The following is a 10,886-nucleotide window of genomic DNA, read 5'->3' on the forward strand; positions in this document are numbered from 1 at the left end:
TAGAGTTGAACAGCAAGGGCGCTTCCTCGGGAGTTTACAGCCCAGGAGCCATTTTAGATAATCCCAGAATCAGTAATGCAGAAAAATAAATGTGTGGAGTCCCGATCTCGGCCAGCAGGTGGCGGTGATGCTCCATGGAAAATAGGATTTTTATATTAAAAATTGTTCATGTTCACCTACCTTCATAAACATTGATACACAGAAACCCTGGAGGCCTATCATCAGAAAAGTAGTGACTGAGGCCCTGATATCACCTCATGGAGTTGAATTATGGAATTGAACAGTGAAACAGGTTTGAGGGGCTGAATGGCTGGTTTGAGGGGCTGAATGGCCTCCTCATATTCCTACTAAATGACATAAAGATTCTTGGAAATGACTAGGTTAAAATAAATCCATAGACAGATTGTGGTTTAATATTTCACTGACCAGTAGTGGTGTTGCACCAAGTAAACTCTATTTATACAATCTAATAGGGTGCTGTGGATGAAGGGGAACCGGTGGAAATATTGTACTTAGATCTCCAGAAGGCATTTGATAAGGTGCCACATCAAAGGTTATTGAGAAAAATAAAAGCTCATGACAAAAGAAGTAGAGATTACGGTAAAGAAGAAAAAGTGTTTTTCTGATAGAGGCCAGGAAGAAAATACTATTGAGAAACAGGCAGAATATAGGAGGTCCAGAGGGGAAGTGAAAAAGCAAATAAGAGAAGCAAAGAGAGAGCAAGAAAAGAGACTGGAAGCTAAAATTAAAGGAAATCCCAAAGTTTTCTCTAAGAATATAAATAGTAAAAGGGTGGTAAAAGGAGGAGTGGGGCCGATTAGAGAACAAAAAACAGTACAGCACAGGAACAGGCCATTCGGCCCTCCAAGCCTGCGCCGATCTTGATGCCTGTCTAAACTAAAACCTTCTGCACTTCCGGGGACCGTATCCCTCTATTCCCTTCCTATTCATGTATTTGTTAAGATGCCTCTTAAACGTCGCTATCCATCACCTCACCCGGCAGCAAGTTCCAGGCACTCACCACCCTCTGTGTAAAAAACTTGCCTCGCACATCCCCTCTAAACTTTGCCCCTCGCACCTTAAACCTATGTCCCCTAGTAACTGACTCTTCCACCCTGGGAAAAAGCTTCTGACTACCCTCTTGCTCTTTATATATGTATAAAAAGCCTTGGGATTCTCCTTATTCCTGTTTGCCAATGACTTTTCATGACCCTTTTTAGCCCTCCTGACTCCTTGCTTAAGTTCCTTCCTACTGTCTTTATATTCGTCAAGGGATTTGTCTGTTCCTAGCCTTCCAGCCCTTACGAATGCTTCCTTTTTCTTTTTGACTAGGCTCCTGTGTTATCCAGGCTTCCCGAAACTTGCCAAACTTATCCTTCTTCCTCACAGGAACATGCTGGTCCTGGATTCTAATCAACTGACGTTTGAAAGACTCCCACATGTCAGATGTTGATTTACCCTCAAACAGCCGCCCCTCAAACAATCTTAATTCTTCAGTTCCTGCCTAATATTGTTATAATTAGCCTTCCCCCAATTTAGCACCTTCACCCGAGGACTACTCTTATCCTTATCCACAAGTACCTTAAAACTTACGGAATTATGGTCACTGTTCCTGAAATGCTCCCCGACTGAGACTTCGACCACCTGGCCGTGCTCATTCCCCAATACCAGGTCCAGAATGGCCCCATCCCTAGTTGGACTATCTACATATTGTTTCAAGAAGCCCTCCTGGATGCTCCTTACAAATTCTGCCCCATCCAAACCCCGAGCACTAAATGAGTCCCAGTCAATATTTGGGAAGTTAAAATCACCCACCACTACAACCCTGTTACCTTTACATCTTTCCAAAATCTGTCTACATATCTGCTCCTCTATCTCCCTCTGGTTGTTGGGAGGCCTGTAGTAAACCCCCAACATCGTGACTGCACCCTTCCTATTCCTGAGCTCCACCCATATTGCCTCGCTGCCTGACCCCTCCGAGGTGTCCTCCCCCGCTGTGCTCAGCAACATCTCCATGCCTGCTCTTCCTCTCAGTCTTACAGGCCTTATTCACTAGTTCCCCCTCAGTTATTTCACTAGCTGTCCTACTGCTCTGGTTCCCACCCCCCTGTCACACTAGTTTAAACCCTCCCGAGTTACGCTAGCAAACCTCGCAGCCAGGATATTTGTGCCCCTCCAGTTTAGATGCAACCCGTCCTTCTTGTATAGGTCCCACCTGTCCCGGAAGAGATCCCAATGATCCAAATAGCTGAATCCCTCCCTCCTACACCAGCTGTTTAGCCACGTGTTTAGCTGCACTATCTTCCTATTTCTAGGTTCACTGGCATGTGGCACAGGGAGTAATCTCGGGATTACTCCCTAACTCTCTGAACTCCCCCTGCAGCTCCTTGTCAGTCTTCTTTTCTATGTCGTTGGTACCGATGTGTACCACAACCTCTGGCTGTTCACCCTCCCCCTTCAGAATGCCCTCTGTCCGTTCAGAGACATCCTTGATTCTGGCACCAGGGAGGCAACATACCATCCTGGAGTCTCTTTCACGTCCACAGAAGTGCCTATCTGTTCCCCTGACTATAGAGTCCCCTATAACTATTGCTCTTCTGCGCTTTGTCCCTCCCTGCTGAACAACAGTGCCAGCCGTGGTGCCACTGCTCTGGCTGCTGCTGTTTTCCCCTGATAGGCCATCCCCCCCAACAGTATCCAAAACGGTATACCTGTTAGAGAGGGGGATAGCCACAGGGGATTCCTGCACTGACTGCCTGCCCCTTCTAGCGGTCACCCATCTATCTGCCTGCACTTTGGGTGTAATCACTTCTCTAAAACTCCTGTCTATGACGCTTTCTGCCACCTGCATGCTCCTAAGTGCATCCAGTTGCTGCTCCAACCGATCCATGCGGTCTGTGAGGAGCTGCAACTGGGTATACTTCCTGCAGATGTAGTCGTCCGGAACGCTGGAAGAGTCACGGACTTCCCACATCTCACAGGTGAAGCACATCACCCCTTTAACTGAGATTTCTAGTACCCGAGGTAAGTTACTTTATATACTCACCGCTCCGGTACTCCGCCCTCCGAGTCTTCTCCCTGGAACTAGGTCCCGAATCCCCGAGGTAAGTTACTCTATATACTCACCGCTCCGGTACTCCGCCCTCCGAGTCTTCTCCCTGGAACTAGGCCGCGAATCCCCGAGGTAAGTTACTCTATATACTCACCGCTCCGGTACTCCGCCCTCCGAGTCTTCTCCCTGGAACTAGGCCGCGAATCCCCGAGGTAAGTTACTCTATATACTCACCGCTCTGGTACTCCGCCCTCCGAGTCTTCTCCCTGGAACTAGGCTGCGAATCCCCGAGGTAAGTTACTCAAGATACTCACCGCTCCGGTACTCCGCCCTCCGAGACTTCTCCCAACCAATCACCTTGCAGCTCTGACGTCACTGTTGGCTTTTTTTTTTTCAAAACTCCGGCACGCTGAAAGAGCTCCTCTCCGCTCCGCTCCTGGAAAGTAAGAGACTGGGCCTCGATCCTCAGTGTCGATTTATAGGCTCAGCTCTCGGCGTTCTCCCCACGGGTCCGCTCCATTCCTCTCCACTCCGCTCCCAGAAGGTAAGAGACTGGGCGTCGCTCCTCAGGGTCGATTTATAGGCTCTGCTCTCAGTGTTCTCCCCACAGGTCCGCTCCGTTCCTCTCCGTTCCACTTCCGGAATGTAAGAGGAGATTTACACATGGAGGCAGAGGGCTTAGCTGAGGTATTAATTAATACTTCGCATCTATCTTTACCAAGGAAGAAGATACAACCCAGACAATGGTGAAAGAAGAGGTAAGTCAGACAGGAGAGGAGTTTAAAATTGATAAAGAGGAAGTATAAGATAAGCTGTCTGACCTTAAAGTGGATAAAGCACCAGGGCCAGATGAGATGCATCCAAAGATACTGGGGGAAGTGAGGGTGGAAATCGTAGAGGCAGAGGCTATTATATTTCAGTCTTCGTTAGACTCAGGGTGGTGCCAGAGGACTGGAGAATTGCAAACGTTACACCCTTGTTTAAAAATGTGTATAAAGATAAGCTGATCAACTACAGGCCAGTCAGTTTAACTTCAGTGGTGGGAAAACTTCTAGACAAGATAATTCGAGTCAAAATCAATAGTCACATGGACAAATGTGAGTTAATTAAGGAAAGCCAGTGTGGATTTCTTAAGGGAAAATTCTGTTTAACTAACTTGCTGGAGTTTTTTTGAGGAGGTAACAGAGAGGGTTGATGAGGGCAATGCTGTTGATGTGGTGTACATGGACTTTCAAAAGGCATTTGATACAGTGCCACACAACAGACTTGTGAGAAAACTTGTAGCTCATGGAATAAAAGGGACAGTAGAAACATGGATATGAAATTGGCTGAGTGACAAGAAACAAAGAATAGTGGTTAATGGATGTTTTTTGGGCTGGAGGAAGGTTTGTAGTGGAGTTCCCAGGGATCAGTGTTGGGACCCTTGCTTTTACTGATATATATTAATGACCTAGACCTTGGTGTTAGACAAGATGGCTCCTGGGCTGAAAGCTCCCTAGGAAGCTCCCTTACTGTTCAACGATATCCATGGCCATCTGCTCCCATTCCTAATGTTTTCTCCCCCAATCTGCCCTCTTAAACTGTTTAAACTCCCCTGGCTCTTTAAATCAGTTCATTTTAGCCCTATCTAAAGGCTAACAGTTAGTTTAGTGTATGTTACCTGGGCCCACTGCCCTCCCCCAGCCACACCTGCTCTTTGTTTTCTCAATGAAATTGATCCGGATGAAACTGACGAGTACAGCTGGTGATACTTTGATCTCCGATCCTGCTGTCTTCACAGTCCAGAGTGTCTGCAGCCACGGCATGCGGTAAGTCCATTGAGGTGAAGAAGGAGCAGCGGGACCCTAGAGAAGTCTTGAGAAAAGGTGCCCCGAACACCCAAAAAATCCACGAACGGCCCCCCTGGCCGCAACTTCAAAGCGCCCGCGGGAGATGGCTCGGAGAGCATCTGCAGCGCACTGTCGGCAATGCTGTATGCCTTTATTTAAACCACTGCAAAAAAAAAAACCCTTAGCAAATGTAATCACCTCTAAGTCTGCCAAATGATGCTTCACCTCCCGAAGGACGTGGATGAGCTTTCCGGACATCGATGGTGGGCACTAGGGACCTTATTACCTGCACCCGCTTTCCCCCCCACCCCCCCTTTTCCCCCCTTCCCCTTCCCTGCTCCACCCTCTCAGCTCACCCCCCAACAACCCCATCCCAGTCCACCACCCCCCGCACCATCTTTCCCCCACACCCCCTTCCCCTGCACCCCCCCCACCCCCTTACAGCCCCCTTCCCAGCTCCCCCTTGCACCCCCCCCTCCCTCCACCCCTCCCCCTCGCATCCCCTCCTCCCACTGGCACCATCCTACACCTGTGTAGGGGCCTTAACAACCCCACTGCCTTGTGGGTGTCTCGGGAGAGACCAAGGCTAAGGGATTAAACCCTAACAGATAATCCGGAGCAGAACCCCGTAGGCGGTCATGTGTCACCTTTGGCATGTTTCCGGCAGTTCCTGCAGCCATACTGGTGCCAAACGTCGTGTCCTGCACTCCTTTGGACCCCACCAGAAAGGCCGAGAGGGGGGTTTTGACGACTAGGCAACTCTCAACCTCCATAAATTTGCCCAGGCATGTGCCATGGAGAGGTCACTCCATAGTTGCCTCACAGCGACTAAAACAACACGGAAGGCAGCAGTTACGGGTTATAAGTCCAGATAAATTGGCGTAGAAACTGGGCGCCACGGGTTGCCTTTGTCGGTGGGAGAGGTCATTGCACTTTCACTGGACAGCTACCGCCCGCCTCAAACCGGGCAGCCCCCGGTCAATAAGGTTCTGTCGCGCCACAGTCTGCCTGCTTCAATGGGTGCTTGGAGCTCAGGGTCATTGCCCGAAAGGTGGACTGATACACCGCACCAAACAACATGAAAAAAGGAAAGAAGGTACCAGCCCTTCGCTTTGCAAGCTGGGACATCAGAACTATGTGTCCTGGCTTGTCGGAAGACCTTACACAAATCAACGATTCTCGGAAGACCACCATCATTAACAACGAGCTCAGTAGACTCAATGTAGACATTGCAGCACTTCAGGAGACACGCCTCCCCGCGAGTGGATCTCTAGCAGAGCAAGACTACACCTTCTTCTGGCAGGGCAGGGATCCTGAAGAACCAAGACAGCATGGAGTGGGCTTCGCCATCAGAAACTCCTTGCTCAGCATGATAGAGCCTCCCTCAAATGGCTCGGAACGCATACTGTCCATCCGACTGCTCACAACCTCTGGTCCAGTACACCTACTCAGCATCTATGCTCCAACACTCTGCTCCTCACATGAAGCTAAAGACCAGTTCTATTAACAACTCCATAACATCATTAGTAGCATCCCCAACACCGAACACCTATTCCTGCTGGGGGACTTTAATGCCAGGGTTGGGGCCGACCATGACTCATGGCCCTCCTGCCTTGGGCGCTATGGCATTGGAAGGATGAATGAGAATGGACAGAGACTGCTTGAGTTGTGTACCTATCATAACCTCTGCATCACCAACTCATTCTTTCATACTAAACCCTGTCATCAGGTTTCATGGAGGCACCCAAGATCGCGTCGTTGGCACCAGCTAGACCTCATTGTCACAAGGCGAGCCGCCTCAAACAGTGTTCAAATCACACGCAGCTTCCACAGTGCAGACTGCGACACTGACCACTCCCTGGTGTGCAGCAAGGTTAGACTCAGACCAAAGAAGTTGCATCATTCCAAGCAGAAGGGCCACCCGCGCATCAACACGAGCAGAATTTCTCACCCACAGCTGTTACAAAAATTTCTAAATTCACTTGTAACAGCCCTTCAAAACACTCCCACAGGGGATGCTCAGACCAAGTGGGCCCACATCAGAGACGCCATCTATGAGTCAGCTTTGACCACCTACGGCAAAAGTGCGAAGAGAAATGCAGACTGGTTTCAATCTCATAATGAAGAGCTGGAACCTGTCATAGCCGCTAAGCGCATTGCACTGCTGAACTACAAGAAAGCCCCCAGCGATTTAACATCCGCAGCACTTAAAGCAGCCAGAAGTACTGCACAAAGAACAGCTAGGCGTTGCGCAAACGACTACTGGCAACACCTATGCAGTCATATTCAGCTGGCCTCAGACACCGGAAACATCAGAGGAATGTATGATGGCATGAAGAGAGCTCTTGGGCCAACCATCAAGAAGATCGCCCCCCTCAAATCTAAATCAGGGGACATAATCACTGGCCAACACAAACAAATGGACCGCTGGGTTGAGCACTACCGAGAACTGTACTCCAGGGAGAATGTTGTCACTGAGACTGCCCTCAATGCAGCCCAGCCTCTACCAGTCATGGATGAGCTGGACATACAGCCAACCAAATCAGAACTCAGTGATGCCATTGATTCTCTAGCCAGTGGAAAAGCCCCCGGGAAGGACAGCATTACCCCTGAAATAATCAAGAGTGCCAAGCCTGCTATACTCTCAGCACTACATGAACTGCTATGCCTGTGCTGGGACGAGGGAGCAGTACCTCAGGACATGCGCGATGCCAATATCATCACCCTCTATAAAAACAAAGGTGACCGCGGTGACTGCAACAACTACCGTGGAATCTCCCTGCTCAGCATAGTGGGGAAAGTCTTTGCTCGAGTCGCTCTGAACAGGCTCCAGAAGCTGGCCGAGCGCGTCTACCCTGAGGCACAGTGTGGCTTTTGTGCAGAGAGATCGACCGTTGACATGCTGTTCTCCCTTCGTCAGCTACAGGAGAAATGCCGTGAACAACAGATGCCCCTCTACATTGTTTTCATTGATCTCACCAAAGCCTTTGACCTCGTCAGCAGACGTGGTCTCTTCAGACTACTAGAAAAGATTGGATGCCCACCAAAGCTACTAAGTATCATCACCTCATTCCATGACAATATGAAAGGCACAATTCAACATGGTGGCTCCTCCTCAGACCCCTTTCTTATCCTGAGTGGCGTGAAACAGGGCTGTGTTCTCGCACCCACACTTTTTGGGATTTTCTTCTCCCTGCTGCTTTCACATGCGTTCAAGTCCTCTGAAGAAGGAATTTTCCTCCACACAAGATCAGGGGGCAGGTTGTTCAACCTTGCCCGTCTAAGAGCGAAGTCCAAAGTACGGAAAGTCCTCATCAGGGAACTCCTCTTTGCTGACGATGCTGCTTTAACATCTCACACTGAAGAGTGCCTGCAGAGTCTCATCGACAGGTTTGCGGCTGCCTGCAACGAATTTGGCCTAACCATCAGCCTCAAGAAAATGAACATCATGGGACAGGATGTCAGAAATGCTCCATCCATCAATATTGGCGACCACGCTCTGGAAGTGGTTCAAGAGTTCACCTACCTAGGCTCAACTATCACCAGTAACCTGTCTCTAGATGCAGAAATCAACAAGTGCATGGGAAAGGCTTCCACTGCAATGTCCAGACTGGCCAAGAGAGTGTGGGAAAATGGCGCACTGACACGGAACACAAAAGTCCGAGTGTATCAGGCCTGTGTCCTCAGTACCTTGCTCTATGGCAGCGAGGCTGGCGGGCAGCCATAAAGACGGGGCTAAAATGTGGCGAGTCGAAGAGACTTAGTAGTTGGCAGGAAAAAAGACAGAGGCGCAAGGGGAGAGCCAACTGTGTAACAGCCCCGACAAACAAATTTCTCTGCAGCACCTGTGGAAGAGCCTGTCACTCTAGAATTGGCCTTTATAGCCACTCCAGGCGCTGCTCCACACACCACTGACCACCTCCAGGCGCGTATCCATTGTCTCTCGAGATAAGGAGGCCCAAAAGAAAGAAAAGAAAGAAAAAGAAGACATTGGTGTACAGGGCACAATTTCAAAGTTTGCAGATGATTCAAAACTTGGAAGCATTCTGAATTGTGAGGAGGATAGTGTAGAACTTTAAGAGGACATAGACAAGTTGGTGGAATGGGCAGAAACGTGGCAGATGAAGTTCAATGCAGAGAAATGTGAAGTGATTCATTTTGTTAAGAAGAACATGGAGAGACAATATAGAATAAAGGGTACAATTCTAAAGAGGGTGCAGGAGCAGTGGGACCTGGGTGTATATGTGCATAAGTCATTGAAGGTAGCAGGACAGGTTGAGAGAGCAATTAATAAAGCATACAGTATCCTGGGCTTTATTAATAGGGGCATAGAGTACAAGAGCAAGGCAGTTGTGTTGAACTTGTATAAGACACTAGTTTGGCCTCAGCTGAAGTATCCATGAGAATGGTTCCAGTGGTGAAGAACTTCAGTTATGAAGATAAATTGGAGAAGTTGGGACTGTTATCCTTGGAGAAGAGAAGGCTGAGAGGTGATTTGATAGAGGTATTCAAAATCATGAGGGATCTGGACAGAGTAGATAGAGAGAAACTGTTCCTACTTGTGAAAGGATTGAGAACAAGAGGGCACAGATTTAAAGTATTTGGTAAGAGAAGCAAAAGTGACATGAGGAAAAACTTTTTCACACAGCGAGTGGTTAAGGTCTGGAATGCAATGCCTGAGAATGTGGTGCAGGCAGGTTCAATTGAAGCATTCAAAAGGGAATTAGACATTTATATGAAAAGGAAAAATGTGCAGGGTTATGGGGAGAAGGCAGGGGAATGGAACTGAGAGAGTTGCTCTTTCGGAGAGCCAGTGCGGACATGATGGGCTGAATGAAAACAAGAAATGCTGGAATCACTCAGCAGGTCTGGCATCATCTGTGGAAAGAGAAGCAGAGTTAACGTTTCGGGTCAGCGACCCTTCTTCGGAACAGCTGAATGGCCTCCTTCTGCACTGTAACAATTCTGTGATCTGTGATAATGGCATGGATAGAAGATTGGCTCCCTAACAGAGAGTCGGCATAAATGGGTCATTTTCTGGATGGCAAGATGTAATGAGTGGAGTGTCACAGGGATCAGTGCTGGGGCCTCAACTTTTTACAATTTCTATCAATGACTTGGATGAAGTGATTGAAGGTCTGGTTGCTAAATTTGCTGATGACACAAAGATAGGTCGGAAAGCAAGTTGTGAAGAGGACATAAGGAGGCAGCAAAGGGAAATAGATAGGTTTGGTGATTGGGCAAATATCTGGCAAATGGAGTATAATGTGGGAAAATATGAAATTGTCCATTTTGGTAGGAAGAATAAAAAAGAAGCATTTTATCTAAATGGTGAGAGATTGCAGAGCTCTGAGATGCAGAGGGATCTGGGTGTCCTAGTGCATGAATCACAAAAGTTTAGTATGCAGTTTCAGCAAGTAATTAGGAAAGCTCATAGAATGTTCTCGTTTATCGCAAGGAGAATTGAATTCAAAAGTAGGGAGATTATGCTTCAGTTATCCAGGACATTGGTGCGACCACATCTGGTATACTGTGTAGAGTACTGGTCTCCTTATTTAAGGAAGGATGTAAATGCATTGGAAACAGTTCAAAGAAGGTTTACTAGACTAATACCTGGAATGGGTGGGTTGTCTTATGTGGAAAGGTTGGACAGGTTAGACTTGTATCTGCTGGAGTTTAGAAGAGTAAGAGACGACTTCATTGAAACATATTTGATCCTGAGGGGTCTTGACAGGGTGGATGTGGAAAGATTGTTTCCCCTTACGGAAGAATCTAGAACCAGGGCTCACTATTTAAAAATAAATTGTCAACCATTTAAGACAGAGATGAGGAGAAATTTTTCTCTCAGAGGGTGGTGAATTTTTGGAACTCTCTTCCTCAAAAGGCAGTGTAAGCAGAGTCTTTGAATATTTTTAAGGCAGAGGTAGATAGATTCTTGAAAAGCAAGGGGGTGAAAGGTTATTTGGAGTAGGCAGGAATGTGGAGTAATCAGTTCAGCCATTGAA

This window comes from Heterodontus francisci, chromosome 29, assembly GCF_036365525.1.
Source record: "Heterodontus francisci isolate sHetFra1 chromosome 29, sHetFra1.hap1, whole genome shotgun sequence".
Taxonomy (NCBI): Eukaryota; Metazoa; Chordata; class Chondrichthyes; order Heterodontiformes; family Heterodontidae; genus Heterodontus; species Heterodontus francisci.